Source organism: Stegostoma tigrinum, chromosome 6, assembly GCF_030684315.1.
Source record: "Stegostoma tigrinum isolate sSteTig4 chromosome 6, sSteTig4.hap1, whole genome shotgun sequence".
Taxonomy (NCBI): domain Eukaryota; kingdom Metazoa; phylum Chordata; class Chondrichthyes; order Orectolobiformes; family Stegostomatidae; genus Stegostoma; species Stegostoma tigrinum.
Window position 1 is genome coordinate 92,113,814 of NC_081359.1, and position 18,296 is coordinate 92,132,109.

The following is an 18,296-nucleotide window of genomic DNA, read 5'->3' on the forward strand; positions in this document are numbered from 1 at the left end:
TTTCCTGTATTGAAAGATTACAGTTACATGGAAGTTTGACATCACCTGCAGATTTTCAAAAACTTGGGAATGGAGTGTACTATTAAAATCATCAATGTACATCAAAAAAAATGGCAAAACTGGTCTGATTATTGAACTCTAGGTCAGGTTGGCAAATTCCTACTTCAGTCCAAAAAACTGGTAGCCATTTGCATGTCATGATGTTTTCACCTGTTCGACCAATTCAATGGATTCACAATTGGCTTGATGGTAGGAAGCACAGGGTAATAATGGAAGGATGCTTGTCTGACTGGAGGCCTGTGACTAGTGGTGTGCCTCAGAGGTCAGTGCTGGCCCATTGCTGTTTGTCATCTATATCAATGCTTTGGGTGAAAATGTACAAGGCATAATTAGTAAGTTTGCGGATCACACTAAAATAGGTGGTATCGTTGACAGTGAGGAAGGTTATCAGAAATTGCAGCAGGATCTTGATCAGACGCACTGTTCTCCAAGAGTGGAGTCACATGTTGACAGGTCAGTGAAGAAGGCTTTTGGCACACCGGCCTTCATCAGTCAGGGCACTGAGTATAGAAGTTGGGAACTTATGATGCAGTTGTACATGACGTTGGTGAGGCCGCACTTGGAATAATGTGTTCAGTTTTGGTCACCTTGCAATAGGAAGGATTTTAACTGGAAAGAGTGCCAAAGAAATTTACAAGGATGTTGCCAGGACTCATGGGACTGAGTTATTGGCAGAGGTTCAACAAGATAGGACCTTTTTCTTTACAGCGTACAAGACTGAGGTGGGGCAGAGGGGGGAAATCTTGTAGAAGTGTGTGTCTCTTTCCCAGGCTCAGGGAATCAAGGACTAGAGGGCATCAGTTTAAGGTAAGAGGGGAAAGAATACATGGCAACCTGAGGGGCAACTTGTTCTACACAGAGGGTGATACGCATATGGAATGAGCTGCGAGTGGAAGTGATTGAGGCGGGTACATTAACAACATTTAAAAGGCATTTGGACATAGGAAAGGTTTAGAAGGGCCAAGTGCAGGGGTATGAGTTTAGCGTGGATGGAGATTTTGTTCAGCGTGGACCAGTTTGGGCCAAAGGGCTTGTCTCCGTGCTGTAAGACTCTGACTTTCCAGTTAAAGATGGTGCAAAAAGATTAAAAACAAGGAAGGATTTTTTTTTAAAATTTGGAACTGCATCAGAACAACTGTGTAGTTATTGTCCTGGCAGAAGACCAAAAGATCATTTCTCAGGGCTCTGAGATCTTGTGAGAAAAATCTGTCTCCTTTGCACGAAAACAAGCATGATATCTTGACTAACACATAAAGGGTCATGAAACTTTATTTGCAATTGGTTTGTACAGGTAATGAATTTGACTAGATTTTAATGAATGCCTGGAATGCCAGTAAATCCAGTCTGGCAACACTGAAATCAAAAACAAAAAACAAATTGCTAGAAAAGCTCAGCAGGTCTGGAAAAATCTGTGGAAAGGAATCAGAGTTAATGTTTCAGGTCCAGTGATCCTTGTTCAGAACTAACTGTAACTAGGCAAATGTTGATGGGGTGGTTGGAGGAGAGTAAGGGATAGGTGGAGATGGTGTCAGCAGGAAGAGGGGGAAGAGAAAGAGAGAGAGAGTGCGCGAGAGAGGGAGCGAGAGAGAGCACGCACGAGAGAGAACAAGCACAAGTGCAGTTGGACAGATAAAAGAACGAATGGGTCAAAGTCAGAGACAATGGGAACTGCAGATGCTGGAGAATCCAAGATAATAAAGTGTGAAGCTGGATGAACACAGTAGGCCAAGCAGCATCTCAGGAGCACAAAACCTGACGTTTCGGGTGAGGGTCTAGGCCCGAAACGTCAGCTTTTGTGCTCCTGAGATGCTGCTTGGCCTGCTGTGTTCATCCAGATTCACACTTTGTTATCTTGGATTCTCCAGCATCTGCAGTTCCCATTATCTCTGATCACAATTTCAGGCCTAGGTCCTTATAATGGGTCAAAGTTAGCCTGGGAGAATCAACAGCTGCTAATGGGAACTATTTGTGGCTAATAATGGTTTGCTTGTGGTAGCACCCCATGTGATGACAAGGCGTGGTGTTGGAGGGTTGGGGTAACAACATGGGAGAAAGTGTTCAGGCCCTAAAGTTATTGATCATGATATCAAATCCTGAAGGCTGCAAGGTCCCCACTTCAACACACCACTGTGTTCCCTGGTTAATGTCCCAGTCTCAGGTTTGCTGCAGTGGTCAAGCGAAGCTCAGTGCAAGCTGGAAGAACAGCATTTCATCTTCTGCTTGGGAATCCTGATTACCGCAGGCTGACATTTACCAATTATTTTGTCGGCCCAATGGTATCTCACTTTCTCTCTGGGCTCAGTTTTCATCTGCAGTATACTCCTCCACCCTCCCCTCCAACTCAAATTCTGCTTTCTCACCACAGATGCTACCAACACTGAAATCAGGCCAATCCCATCATCAGGAAGGAGAAGGTGAAGGATAGAAAAAAATAAGTCCAATTAAAAGTATCGTGACGGGTACTGCCAAGCTGAAACCATGGACTGTAGTACGTTGACAGGCCGACGAGGGGAGAGGCCATTCTAGACTTGGTGCTCGGAAACGAGCCGGGGCAGGTATCAGATCTTGTGGTGGGAGAGCATTTTGGTGATAGTGACCATAACACTCTCTCATTCTACATAGCTATGGAGAAGGAGAGGATTAGGCAGAATGGGAGGATATTTAATTGGGGAAGAGGAAACTATGATGCGATTAGACACGAGTTAGGAAGCATGGACTGGGAGCAGTTGTTCCATGGTAAGGGAACTATAGACATGTGGAGATGGTTTAAGGAACAGTTGTTGGGAGTGATGAGTAAATATGTCCCTCTGAGACAGGCAAGACGGGGTAAGATAAAGGAACCTTGGATGACGAGAGCGGTGGAGCTTCTAGTGAAAAGGAAGAAGGTAGCTTACATAAGGTGGAGGAAGCTAGGGTCAAGTTCAGCTAGAGAGGATTACATGCAGGCAAGGAAGGAGCTCAAAAATGGTCTGAGGAGAGCCAGGAGGGGGCACGAGAAAGGCTTGGCAGAAGGAATCCGGGAAAACACAAAGGCATTTTACACTTACGTGAGGAATAAGAGAATGGTCAAAGAAAGAGTAGGGCCGATCAGGGATAGCATAGGGAACTTGTGTGTGGAGCCTGAGGAGGTAGGGGAAGCCCTAAATGAGTTTTTTGCTTCTGTCTTTACGAAAGAAACGACCTGTGTAGTGAATGAAACCTTTGAAGAGCAGGTGTGCATGCTGGAATGGATAGAGATAGAGGAAGCTGATGTACTGAAAATTTTGTCAAACATTAAGATTGACAAGTCGCCAGGCCCGGATCAGATTTGTCCTCGGCTGCTTTGGGAAGCGAGAAATGCAATTGCTTCGCCACTTGCGAAGATCTTTGCATCCTCGCTCTCCACTGGAGTCGTACCTGAGGACTGGAGAGAGGCAAATGTAATTCCTCTCTTCAAGAAAGGAAATAGGGAAATCCCCGGCAATTATAGACCGGTAAGTCTCACGTCTGTCGTCTGCAAGGTGTTAGAAAGGATTCTGAGGGATAAGATTTATGACCATCTGGAAGAGCATGGCTTGATCAAATACAGTCAACACGGCTTTGTGAGGGGTAGGTCATGCCTTACAAACCTTATCGAGTTTTTTGAGGATGTGACTAGTAAGGTTGATGAGGGTCAAGCTGTGGATGTGGTGTATATGGACTTCAGTAAGGCATTTGATAAGGTTCCCCATGGAAGGCTCATTCAGAAGGTCAGGAGGAATGGGATACAGGGGAACTTAGCTGCTTGGATACAGAATTGGCTGGCCAACAGAAGACAGCGAGTGGTAGTAGAAGGAAAATATTCTGCCTGGAAGTCAGTGGTGAGTGGGGTTCCACAGGGCTCTGTCCTTGGGCCTCTACTGTTTGTAATTTTTATTAATGACTTGGACGAGGGAATTGAAGGATGGGTCAGCAAGTTTGCAGACGACACAAAGGTCGGAGGTGTCGTTGACAGTGTAGAGGGCTGTTGTAGGCTGCAGCGGGACATTGACAGGATGCAGAGATGGGCTGAGAGGTGGCAGATGGAGTTCAACCTGGATAAATGCGAGGTGATGCATTTTGGAAGGTCGAATTTGAAAGCTGAGTACAGGATTAAGGATAGGATTCTTGGCAGCGTGGAGGTACAGAGGGATCTTGGTGTGCAGATACATAGATCCCTTAAAATGGCCACCCAAGTGGACAGGGTTGTTAAGAAAGCATATGGTGTTTTGGCTTTCATTAACAGGGGGATTGAGTTTAAGAGTCGTGAGATCTTGTTGCAGCTCTATAAAACTTTGGTTAGACCGCACTTGGAATACTGCGTCCAGTTCTGGGCGCCCTATTATAGGAAAGATGTGGATGCTTTGGAGAGGGTTCAGAGGAGGTTTACCAGGATGCTGCCTGGACTGGAGGGCTTATCTTATGAAGAGAGGTTGACTGAGCTCGGTCTCTTTTCATTGGAGAAAAGGAGGAGGAGAGGGGACCTAATTGAGGTATACAAGATAATGAGAGGCATAGATAGAGTCGATAGCCAGAGACTATTTCCCAGGGCAGAAATGGCTAGCACGAGGGGTCATAGTTTTAAGCTGGTTGGTGGAAAGTATAGAGGGGATGTCAGAGGCAGGTTCTTTACGCAGAGAGTTGTGAGAGCATGGAATGCGTTGCCAGCAGCAGTTGTGGAAGCAAGGTCATTGGGGTCATTTAAGAGACTGCTGGACATGCATATGGTCACAGAAATTTGAGGGTGCATCCATGAGGATCAATGGTCGGCACAACATTGTGGGCTGAAGGGCCTGTTCTGTGCTGTACTGTTCTATGTTCTATGTTCTATGTATGCAGGAATTTTAAACATTAATGTTTTACATTCTGTGAAATTAGTAGTTAGTTGCAGGACTTCCACAACATAGTTTTCTAAACTAACCAAATTTAAATATACCATCTGCTGACTGCAGTCAGTTTCCTTTTCTGTCATATTGCATAAAGCTAGAGGCACTTCCCTAGTGATTTGCATCTCCACTCTGCTCATTTTCAGCTCGGCTACAGGCAGTTGACTGTAATTCAGCTGATGTAATGCATCAGTTGAGTTGATGTAATGGCTTTCATGCTGGGAACTTGGGTTATTGGTCAAATTCATGCACAAAACGGAACAGAATCCCATATTTACACAGGATATCATGGGATTTCCTCATTCCAAAAATCTAACTTGAGAAAATTTATCAAGACATTTTTATGAGACTGCCCCTTTAAGCAGGAATTTAGGTTGCAGGCAAAAAGAGATGGAGAGAGAGAGAGCGCGAGAGAGCGAAAGAGAGAGAGGAAGAGAGAATGAACAAAAACAAAGTTCTTCCTCGGTTCTGAGAACTGAGAAGTTCTGAAGAAAGGTCACCAGACCCGAAACATTAACTGTTTTCTCCTTCAGAGATGCGGCCAGACCTGCTGAGCTTTTCCAGCAACTTTGTTTTTGTTCCTGATTTACAGCATCTGCAGTTCTTTTGGTTTTTAAAAAGAGAATGAACAATGGTTTGACAGACAAAAGAACAGGTCAAGGTCAGCCTGGGACAATCAATAGCTGCTAATAGGAACTATTTGTGGCTGATAATGGGCTGTTTGTGGTAGCAGCCCATGTGATGACAAGGCGTGGTGTGGAGGGGTTACGGTAAGGACGTGTGAGAATGTGCTCAGGCCCTAAAATTATTGAAGGTTGCAAGAAGTGCAGATGCTGGAAGGATTCCGACCCAAAACGTCAACTTTCCCGTTCCTCTGATGCTGCCTGAGCTGCTGTGCTTGTCCAGCTGCACACAGTTCTCTAAAATTGTTGAACTCAATATTGAATCCTGAAGATTGTAAGGACCCCACTTGAGCACACCACTGTGTTCCCTGGTCAACGTCCTTGTCTCAGGCTTGCTGCAGAGCTCCAGTGAAGCTCAGTGCAAAGTTTTTCAGGGTGGTGGGAGTTCTGTTCTCTTTATATGGGACAGAGAGGAGGCAGCGAGTCTTTGAATCAATGTAGGAGGGCTAATTCTCACAATATTTTAGCATTAGCGGGAAGGCAGGATAGCATCTGCAATTTTACACACGATCCACTCAATAAGCACCTTTAGACAGATTCCAAATTAGAAAATAAAAAGACTGGTAACTTGGCCTAAATAGCAGAATCATGGAATGAACTCCTTCCAGGCAGTAAACATTTGACATGTCACTGCTTTCTGCAAGAGCAACTGAGTTTACGACCTCACCATTCCCCAGAAGCAATTTTTCTTTCATCCAACATGGACCTCATTTCCCCTTTGAAAACCACAAATGCACCTGCCTCCATCATACCGTACTGAGCCATCCATAAAAATACAGGTACAACAACAGCATTACAGAGGCCAGGGGTACAGCAGGAAGTAATTCATCATTTAACTCCCCGTTATCTATCCTTCATCTATAAAGGCACAAGTCAGGAGTGTGTTGGAAAATGCTGCATTTGCCTAGAAGGAAGCAGCTCCAAAACAAAAAACACTCTAGAAGATTGACACCCCTCAAAACACAAAAATCTCCAAAGTGGACCCAGCACCTTCAACACTTCGAGAAAGGGTCATTTGACCCAAAATATTAACTGATTTCTCTCCACAGATGCTGCCAGACCTGCTGAGCTTGTCCAGCAATTTCTGTTTTTGATCCTTCAACACTTAGCCTCTTCACTACGAATACACAACGACAGCAGTGTGTACCATCTTCAAAATCCACTGCAACAACTCACATCAAGATTCCTCCAATAGGACGGTCCAATCCCATGACTTCTACCACCAGAAGGGCAGCAGATACATGGGAACATGACCACCTGCATGCTCCATTCCAAGCCTCTCTCCAGCCTAACTTTGAAAGGGTACTGTGATACCTTCATGGTTGCTAGGTCAAGATCCTAGACCTCCACTCCTCATGACAGTGTGGATGTACCTACACCCAAAGGACAGCAGAACTTCAAATAAAAAGTGGCAGATCACCACTGCCTTTTCCAGGACAATTATGGATAGGCCATAAATACTGGCCTAACTTTCAATAGCCACGTCCTGTGAATGGATATAAAATTCTCTTGGGCTTTTGAAACTTTAATATTACAGGTAGACTTTGAGACATCGATTCAAAAATTAAAGGTTTAAAAGAAGTTGAAAAGACAACTGAGCTATTCCTTGAAAGCAGTTTTCCTATATTGCACAGGAACTGTGCTATTTTCACTACACTGGCCTTGCACTGCTGGTGGTGTTCACTAATGCCAGTTCATTAAATAGGTCTACGTGTCTTAAAAAAATTCCCAGTTAGTAGCCTGACTACGTGCTTCAAATTGACTTTGGATTCACAAGCTCTACAGCTGAATCTTGCTGTTATTTTAAACAAATCTGTTTGGATGTGTTATGACACACCTCTGGGTTAGGTCAAGCTTGAACCCCGAACATCTAGAAACTCAAAACAGGACTAGTCCACTTGGCTGTTTGGGTCTGCTCCATCATTCAAAAAACAAAGAAAAAAGCAAGAGAACAATACACCACAGGAAAAGGCCTTTAGGTCCTCCAAGCCTGCACCAACAGATTTTAATCCTTCTACATTAAAACTGTCTTCACTTGCAGGATCCTTATCCCTCTATTCCCTTCCTATTCATGTATTCATCCAGGGCTTCTTGCAAGCTGCTGTTGTGTTTGCACCCGCCATCTCCTCTGGCAGCACACTCCAGGCACTCACCACCCTTTGTGTGAAAAACATGCCGTGCACATCGCTTTTAAAACATCCCCCCAACAAGCTCACCCTTCTCTAGGTAAATAAATTTCTCCTCATGGTCTATCTAGTATTCTTAGACAATGATCTCTGGTTCTGGACTCCCTGATCATTGGAAGCATCCTTCTTGTGTTTACCTGGTTTAGTCTGGTTAGACTTTTGTAGGTTTCTATAGAGATTCTCCCACGATCTTCTGAACGCTCGTGAAAATAATCACAACCAATTCAGTTTCCCTTCATAAGTCAGACCTGCCATCCCAGGTACAGGTCTGGTAAATCTTTGGTGCACTCCCTCCACAGCCAGAACATCCTTCCTCAGATAAGGAGACCAAAAATGGCCTGTCTCAGAAGTAGGGGGCCATAAAAACACTTCATTAACAAACCTTTCCCTGGGACTCGTTAAGCTGTGTCTCAAGAGAGGGATGTGTTTTGGAGCAAAGATGTTTACATACAAAGTCAGGTGAGTTCTTTTGAGCCAATAATAGATGGCCTGTCAAGAAGAAAAACAAGGTATTGTTCCTACAAGGATATGACAAATAACACTGTGGTAGGATGCAATATACTGAAGTGCAATATTTCTACTCAGCACATCAACTGGGTTTGCCATTGTCAATTATAGTAACTGCTTTTGTAAGCTCCAGTGTTTGATTTGGATCAGGACAGCGAAGAATCCAGGGCAAAATAATTATTTTTTGTTGATTCCTTCTTGAAGTGATCTTTTCATAATTTCAGGGGCAAAATAACCAGAAAGCAGCTGGTGAGCTGGTTGGAGAATTGGAGGGCACTTTTTTCTTAAAAAAGAAACCTTATCCAGGTCAAACTGCAGCATTTGTTGGACATATTTATGACTCAGGCTGAAAAAAAGTGGAATGTGGCATAGGTTGGCTGGAGCACCAGTTTCAACCACTTCTGCAGGTAAATGGTCTTCCAGCTCTCAATGAAAGAACATGTGAGAAACTGGACTCAGGGTGAATGAAAGGAAGTGACTTATGTCTGTGGATCCATATCCCCAAGTCAGCCAGTATTTTTTTCAGAAGATAGAAAATTTCTCTCTTAAAAAAAGATATTGATCAATAGAGAGATAGTGGTAATTGCTGATGCTGGAGAATCTGAGATAAGATGTAGAGCTGGATGAACACAGCAGGCCAAGCAGCATCAGAGGAGCAGGAAAGCTGATGTTTCGGGTCTGGACCCTTCTTCAGATTGGCCCTTTAGAACAGATCACTGGAATTTTAGCAGAGCTGGAAATTTGGGTAAATAGAAATAAAAACAGAATCTCCAGACACAACAAAAGTTAGTGAGTCTAGTGACCAGCTACGTCCTTAACAGGGAAGCATGAAATTATTAAATCATTATAGAACAAAAAGAACAATTATCTTGCTCTCTGAATCTGAGAGAAATGAGATCTGGTTTGCAAAGCTTATGTCACACTTGGTAGCACAGTGTAGGAGGCCAAGAGTATGGAAACCAGATTGCAGTTATACGGGACAGGGGAAAAGATGAGGGTTTCCAAAGTTGCAAGCTACAGGGGGCAATGACTCATATGCACAGATAGCAGAGAAATGGCATTATGGCCACAGAATGATTATAGTAGGTTACTGTCGGCCAATCAGATGCAGAAACTGCTGTATCAGAGATAATGGGAACTGCAGATGCTGGAGAATCCAAGATAATAAAGTGTGAAGCTGGATGAACACAGCAGGCCTAGCAGCATCTCAGGAGCACAAAAGCTGACGTTTCGGGCCTAGACCCCTTTTGTGCTCCAGAGATGCTGCTTGGCCTGCTGTGTTCATCCAGCTTCACACTTTACTATCGCAGAAACTGCTGTGATGGAGGAGCTGAAAGCAAGTACAAGCGATGACCTTGACATCCCATTTCCTTTCCATTCTCCCCTGATGACTCAAAAGGTGTCACAGAGTGGTGGTGAAAGGTTGCTTTTCAGACAGGATGTGCAATGCTTTCAAGGATTTGGATCTCAACACTTCATTTGCACAAAGTTCTAACAGAGTCGTAGAGACGTACAGCACAGAAACAGGCCCTTTGGTCCAACTCGTCCATGCCGACCAGATATCCTAAATTAATCTAGTCTCATTTGCCAGCATTTGGCCCATAACCTTTACCCTATCCATGCCTCTCTGCTTTTATAAAACTCTTAGAAAGTCACCCCTCAGCCTCCGATGCTCCAGGTAAAAGAACTTTAGCCTATTCAACCTCTCTCCCGATAGCTCAGACCCTCCAACGCTAACAACATCTTGTAAACTTGAAATGGTTCAGAAAAAAAGTTTCGTAGTAACTTTGCTATAGCAGGGAGAATAGAATTGAACACAGTATCACAAACATGGCCTCACCACTGTCCTGTACAACTGCAACATGACCCCCAACTCCCATATTTTATGCACTGGTCAATAAAAGCAAGCGTACCAAATGCCTTCTTTACTATCCTGTCTACCTGTGATTCCCATTTCAAGGAACTATGGACCTGCACTCCAAGGTCTAGGTTTCCCAACATTCCCCAGTTCCTTATCAGGTAAATAAGTCCTCCCCTGATCTTGCCCACCAAAACATAATACCTCACATTTATCTAAATTAAACTCCATCTGTCAACCTTTCGACCCATCTGATCAAGGTTTTGTTGTACGGAGGTAACCTTCTTCGCTGTCCACTACACTATTAATTTTGGTATCATTGGCAAATTTATTAACCAGACCTGCTATTCAAATGATTTGGATGTGAATATAAATGACAAGAAACAATGACTCCAACACCAATCTCTGCGGCACATTGCTGGTCACAGGCCTCCAGTCCTCATGTTCTGAGCAAGAGTTACCGGACCCAAAAACATTAACACTGCCCTTTCCCTCACAGATGCTGCCAGACCTGCTGAGCTTTTCCAGCAACTTGTTTTTGTTCCTGTCACCACCACTGTCTGACACCATCAAGTCAGCGGGGAGAATGGAACTGAAAATGGATTTGTTGTTCCCTGAGCAAGGCTTTTTTTGTTTCTAAACATTTCAATTGGGCCAGGAGTCTGCAGATCATGGATTCTAAATTGTGTAAGAACTATGAATAAGCCTCACACTCAACACCATCTACTCTCAAAATACTCTCAAATGACCAGCATCGTAGCTATTTTCCTATTCTTCTGTTCTATTTTTAAAAAAATACACCTTCCTTACCTACCCCATTTTACTAAGATATTACGTTTTTTTTGGTTCCCAGCACTGAAGAGGATGCAATCTGTAATGCTGACGTGTGACTTTTGTTTCTACAGATATTGAGTGACCCTACTGAAAATATTGCCAACGCCTTCTGTTTTTGTTTCCGGTTTCCAAAAGCTTTATACTCCTTAGATTTAGCCTAGATAGTTTATCAATCAAATGGGTAATCTGGCACCAGTAGAGAACCATTCAGCCCCTCAAGCCTGCCTTGTCTTTCAAACAACATCCGATTCCTACAGGGATGAATAATAGAAGGGCTGGAACACAATTGGTTGATTCTGTTGCTAGGGCTGGACTGAAATGCAAGTAACATCTGCTTCGCCCTGTAAAACCAATACAGCAAAACAAATAACTGCCTCTACTTTGTCAGAGAACATTTATAGCAGTAGATAAAAGGAACAAAAACAACCTGAGGCCATGATAAAATCTCTTGCAAAATAAGACATTCAATACTTTGTTTATGCGCTAAACTAAAATCCACACAGCAAAAAAAAATCCATGGGCATTTCAAGGTAGCAATCCCTATTAATCAAACAGCCCAGCTTGAAACAAGAACCAGGGTGAGGTTATGGAAAAATATTCTGTAAATTGCAAGGCTGTCACACTCACACACACACTTATTATTAGGTGGAATTAAGATCAAGTGATCATTCTCCCATTTGCTTCAGTGATAGAACATTACAATGGCTAGCATCCTGCAATATCACCCAGGAAATTCTACATTAACATACTGAAAACCAAGTAAAAATTGTAATTTTGCATTTGAGTTTCTATGGCTACTAGACAGCACTATTTGCACAATATCTTAAACTTGAAAGTATTGCCTGATCCTTCTCAGAAGTCATTTGAAAATACAGCAAAAAGTAATTAGAAAGGGTGACTAATAACTTGGTCAAAGAGATGCCTTTTAAAATAAAAACAGGCAGACTGATAGAGGGGTTAGAAGCTCATTTGGTTTCCTGTAAGAAACCAAGCCTGTGAATATTCTGATTCAGCCTCAGACTACTCCCAGAAAGAAGGATGTGTTTGGTGGCTAGGTAGGAGATTGTGTGATGGAGCCAAGTGATAAAACATAAAGAAATCAAAAGTAGGAGTCCATTCAGCACCCCAAGCCTGCCTTGTATTTCAATAAGATCATGGCTAATTTACATCAAGCCTCAACTTTCATACCAGCTCCTCTGTAAATTTGGAAATAATAGGGGAGAGAAGGAGAGCGAGAGCGAGCAGTTACAGCATCTGAAAACATGAGTCAGAAAGGAACTGAATGGCCAGTAATTTAGTGGTGGGCGGTGGCGGGGTGGGGGGGGGGGAGGGGGGAATGGATCGAGGGAACAGGTAATAGGTCTCATGGACAAGAGGAGCTTAGAATGGGCATGTTGGGATTTAAGAAAAAGGCCACAGTGGAGCTCTTTCAACAGTCAGTCAAAACAAAAAGAAACTATACAGGAAGCCCATCAAACCTTCGGATTATGTTACAACAAAATTCACTGGTTTCTTTTATGATGATTCAAGTCAGGCTACAATGCAAGCCAGGGTGAAAACCTGAAAGTCAGATCTACAAAAACTAGCAGTAGTCAGATTAAGTTACCACTGCAAATTCAGCATAAGAGCCCACTAGGGCTAGAACTGACAGAAATTTCAATATTCTCAAATTCAAAATAGTATCAACTGTCTCTAAGATTTCCTAAACTGCTCTTGTTTCTGTGCAATCCATATCATCAGAATAAACACAAAGGGAACATTACAAAGTGGCAGATCATTATTGCTGGAGGTCTAACTGATGGGAAATGTTTGAAAAGGACAATATTCTGAATGAAAACAGAGGGAAAAAAAGGTGGCATTACAGATATAAAAGTTATTAAAGAAAACAGTGAAAGCTAATGTATTTGCCAGGATGCAGACAACACTGATAAGACCATGCATATCGTCTATTTCCTAATTAATTGTATTTACAACTGAGAAAGCTAGCTAGGTCATTTCAGATGGCATTAGCAGTTGATCACAGGGCAGATTAACAGTATCAAGTTTAATTTCCTGAAGAAGTAATTAACTGTTTACAACAATACCAGTTTTCAACAATGCAAGTCATTATGTAGACATTTTCTTTTCCCTAATATCTCCTATTTGAGCCTATAAATTACCAGATTTAGTTACTCTAAGATCAGTGATTTCCCTCAGCTACCTTGTTTACACTTCCACCCATCCAGTTTCCTGAAAGGCAGCTTATTCTATTCCCTCAGTTTCTCCATCTGATCAGCTGATGTCACCTTCCACATTAATGCAGCTGCTGAAAAACAACTTTATTTACAGTCTTTGACATAACAAGATACCCCAAGGCATTTTGTGGAAGCGTTAGAGAAACAATATCTGACATCAAGCCATATAAGGAAATATGTTCAAAAGCTTGGTCAAAGGTAGGCTTTAACAAGCATTTTAAAACAAAAGTAAAAAGTAAGGTAATAGTGAATTCTCAGGGGATTGGCATATGACTTCAGCAATTTTAGAAAGATGTCAGGCTGGAGGAGACCACAGAGACAGGAGGGGAGTTAACATGGAGGGATTTCAAAATCTAGATGAGAATTTTAAAACTTGAGGCATTACTTAACCAAGAGTTATCAACACAATTACAGAAGGAGGCGATGACTTGTGGTTTTATCACTAAAAGCTATTAATCCAGAGACCCAGGTTCTAATCCTGCCAAGGCAAATAGAATTGATTTTTAAATTCTGGAATTAATAGTCTAATGATGACCATGTCAATTGTCAGAAGCAGCTTGGTCAAAGGCAGGTCCTGCCAGTCCTCCAGATGCTGCCTGGCTTGCTGTGTTCTTCCTGCCTCCTGTTTGTCTACCTTGGATTCCACCATCTGCAGTTTTTTTTTGTCTCTAACCAAATTCTACTATTGCAAAGTCTCTTCAAAAGGATGCCCACTTGAACAAGTTCTCTGCCAGTCTTGAAGAAGGGTTATACTTGAAACATTGATTGCTACTTTCCTGCCTGGCTTGCTACGTTCTGTTTGCCTCCTGTTTGTCTAACTTGGATTCCAGCAACTGCAGGGTTTTTTTGGTGTCTGTCTGGAAAAGCCTATCTGTTAACAAACGTCTTTCAGGATAGGTAATCTGCTTTCCTTACCTGGTCTGGCTTATGTTACACCAGACCCACAGCAATGTGGTTGACTCTGAACTTTCCTCTGGACAATTAGGGTTAAGCAATACTTGCTAGCCTAGACAGTTCATTTGCAAGGGTGAAATGGAACAATGTTAGTGTGACTGAAGGCAGTAGTAATGTCTCAGCCTGTTGATCTATTCAGCTCCGGTTTCACCAAGTGCTGCAGACTCAAACCTTGGAGGTGATAATGGGAACTGCAGATGCTGGAGAATCCAAGATAATAAAGTGTGAGGCTGGATGAACACAGCAGGCCCAGCAGCATCTCAGGAGCACAAAAGCTGACGTTTCGGGCCTAGACCCTTCATCAGAGAGGGGGATGGGGTGAGAGTTCTGGAATAAATAGGGGGAGAGGGGGAGGCGGACCGAAGATGGAGAGAAAAGAAGATAGGTGGAGAGGAGAGTACAGGTGGGGAGGTAGGGAGGGGATAGGTCAGTCCAGGGAAGACGGACAGGTCAAGGAGGTGGGATGAGGTCAGTAGGTAGGAGATGGAGGTGCGGCTTGGAGTGGGAGGAAGGGATGGGTGAGAGGAAGAACAGGTTAGGGAAGCGGAGACAGGTTGGACTGGTTTTGGAATGCAGTGGGGGGAGGGGACGAACTGGGCTGGTTTTGGGAAGGGAGATTTTGAAGCTGGTGAAGTCTACATTGATACCATTGGGCTGCAGGGTTCCCAAGCGGAATATGAGTTGCTGTTCCTGCAACCTTCGGGTGGCATCATTGTGGCACTGCAGGAGACCCATGATGGACATGTCATCTAAAGAATGGGAGGGGGAGTGGAAATGGTTTGCGACTAGGAGGTGCAGTTGTTTATTGCGAACCGAGCGGAGGTGTTCTGCAAAGCGGTCCCCAAGCCTCCGCTTGATTTCCCCAATGTAGAGGTAGCCACACTGGGTACAATGGATGCAGTAGACCACATTGGCAGATGTGCAGGTGAACCTCTGCTTAATATGGAAAGTCATCTTGGGGCCTGGGATAGGGGTGAGGGAAGAGGTGTGGGGGCAAGTGTAGCATTTCCTGCGGTTGCAGGGGAAGGTGCCGGGTGTGGTGGGGTTGGAGGGCAGTATGGAGCAAACAAGGGATTCACGGAGCGAGTGGTCTCTCCTGTGTTACGGGAAATCCGGGAGACGCGGTCAAGAGCCGTTCTCGACCACTGTGCGGGAAATGCGGGAGACGCGGTCAAGGGCATTCTTGCGGGAAATAGAATACACCTAGAGTACACCTCCTCCCACCCACCCTCTTGCAAAAATTCCATCCCCTATTCCCAATTCCTCCGCCTCCGCCGCATCTGCTCCCACGATGAGGCATTCCACTCCCACACATCCCAGATGTCCAAGTTCTTCAAGGACCGCAACATTCTCCCCCACAGTCGTCGAGAACGTCCTTGACCACGTCTCCCGCATTTCCCGCAACACATCCCTCACACCCCACCCCCGCCACAACCGCCCAAAGAGGATCCCCCTCGTTCTCACACATCACCCCACCAACCTCCGGATACAACGCATCATCCTCCGACACTTCTGCCATCTACAATCCGACGCCACCACCCAAGATATTTTTTCCATCCCCACCCTTGTCTGCTTTCCGGAGAGACCACTTCACACTTAGAGTATAGAATGCAGGAGAGAGTCCAGGCTGATAATTTCACAAAGAGGATGACCCCTACTATGATTGCCCCCATGCTACTCTCATTTTCTAAATTCTTTCCTCACTAAATTGCTCCAAGACTCATCAGGCTCCCCATGTCCTCACTTGCTCCACTCAAAGGCTCTTTCTCAGCTATTTCTGCCATATTTACCTGGGTGCCATCATCCAATGTCTTCAATTCTGCAACCTCTCCCCAGCTTGTCTGATGGGACTGTGCCCTCTGGTTCACTCTTTGATCACATTCAGCACACAGTACCCATTTTGCACCACACACACACACACAGACACACACACACACACACACACATACACACACACAATATTCCCTCACCACACTAAATGCTGCCTTCTCTACATTGAGAGAAACTACATCAATGTGACCACCTAGCCGAACAGAATGGTGCCATGTTTTCAATCGTTTGTCATTTTAATTCTAAAGTCTGAACTTCAACCTCAGATTGGAGTTTGAGGAACAGCCCCTCCTGTTTTGATGAGGTACTTTGTAAATTGACTTTTGAACAGAGTTCAACAGTTTAAAAATTCTAAAAATAACACCCTATTTTTAAAGGAAGAGCTTCAGACACAATGTCAGTATTGGTTTTGTCGTTTTTTTTTCTCCCTCACCCCATTACTACCTCTTCTAGCCTTGCACCAACCATTCTCTGCCATTTAATCATTCCTACATCTCAAACTACTGTAGCCTCTCTTTCCTTCCCTCTCTGTTTTAGCTAAAATAAAGCACTAGTTAATCTCTAACCTTTGCCAGTTTTGAAATAAAGAACTGCCAATGCTGGAATCAGAGATAACAGTGTGGAACTGGACAGGAGAACTCCTGAAACAACTGGAGTTTCTTTCCCACTCTACAGGTACAGCTTGGTCAGTTGCATACTTCAGAACTTATGACCGTAAAAGCAGAACTTAGCCAGTGATTTACAGCAGAATATCAAACTAACACAATTTAATGGGGTTGATACAACAAGTTTAAAAAACAAGTCTTTTGGGCCTGTTCAGGAAGCAAAGAATATTTGAAACTTGAAATGTGAAATGGGAGACAAACTACAGCCTAAAATTCTGGAAGATCATGGAAGACATAGCTGAATGTAATGATGGTAGCTGCGTGGGATAGAGCAAACAATAGCAGCTTCCATTTTACAGCCACACACTATTCCCTTAGCTCATGTCTCAATGTTGCAACTTCAACAGATTGTGTCAAAACATTTGAGTCCTCCTTCACATTTCATTCCCCATTCCTGAGGTCATATCAATTAAATTCAGCGTGAGTTATGGGGAAGGGAAGGGAAGGGACTAAAATGAGTCAAAGCAGGAACTTAAAAAAAACTTTAAGATAGACTATCAACCAGGGACGCAGCTCATGATTTACGGAAATGTAACCTCAGACCGAATGTTAAAAGTGATAACTGCCATTATACACACTCCGGAACCCCTTTAAAGACGGGAAATGGTGTGAAGGTACCTGTTGTCAGATCCAGTGGGCCAGAACAGCTAACAAAGGGATGTCCAGGATTCTCTAAACGTATCCCGCTCGTTGAAACTCTTTTTATCTATACTTTGGCTCTGCTTTTGTTCCATAGAAAGTTCAGAAGTTAAACGCTGAATGATCATAATATAAACAAGGTTCTGAAACAAGAGGATAAAACACAGTCAGCTGCTGTTACTCAGTGCATAATAGGACTCGCGTCTTAGCCATCATACAGTACCTCACCTCACACGTTATATGTTATTAATAAGCAAAATGCATGAAGCTATTTTAAAATTCACCTCGTGCTTCGTATGTTTAGAATGTTTGAAAGAAAATACAATTTTGATTTCGATTTAACCAGCGACTTTTAAAAAAATGCAAATATGACGCGTTATCAGCGAATTTTGCCAGCAAGTTTTTAAAAGCAGATTAAAAATACAATCGATTTGCCGGTTACCATGAAATGATATACATTACCTGATAACTAAATGAATCCTTTTCCTACGAGAGAATACAGTGATGTATGCGTTTGCTGCTACGGCGCTGGATGTAGCCGTAATGTGGCCCTCAGTTCGATATCTGTTCCCAGCGCTTCCTCTTATATGCACAGCGTCAGAGGCCACCTCACTGATGTGCAACAATAGGGGCGGGACTCGCTTTCCTGTATCTCTCCTGCATTAGCAACGTCGTGAGCAAGGGTCATCAACGAAGGACTTTTTGAAAAAAAAATCCCTCCCCTCCCCCGGGGCCAATAGTTGTATGTTGAAGTTGCCCCCTTGTTGCCGTATGCAAATATCTCTTTATCCCGGTTATTACCAAATAAACACAAGTCTGTTGTGCTGGGAAGCAACATGTTTGACTGTAAGCATCACATCGGAATCAAGGGGCAAGATCAGTGCCCTCTCATGCAGCATCCTATTGGAGGGGCAGTTTGGATGGAGGGGCTGCAGAGGTGGGGTAGTGGGTTACAGGTATAAA

The 18,296-nt window shown here is 43.6% G+C and overlaps 1 protein-coding gene across 1 annotated transcript in view; it reads right to left on the minus strand.

Moving 5' to 3' along the window:
* The window catches only part of LOC125453509 (mitochondrial uncoupling protein 2), a 33,020-nt gene extending 15,090 nt beyond the window's left edge, over positions 1–17,930 (minus strand). The window contains exons 1-2 of the mRNA XM_059646757.1: positions 17,796–17,930; positions 17,309–17,476 (exon numbers count right to left, since the gene is read on the minus strand). The gene's annotated coding sequence lies outside the window, so the exon portion shown is untranslated. The remainder of the gene's footprint in view (positions 1–17,308; positions 17,477–17,795) is intronic.
* Between the last annotated feature and the right edge of the window lie 366 nt (positions 17,931–18,296).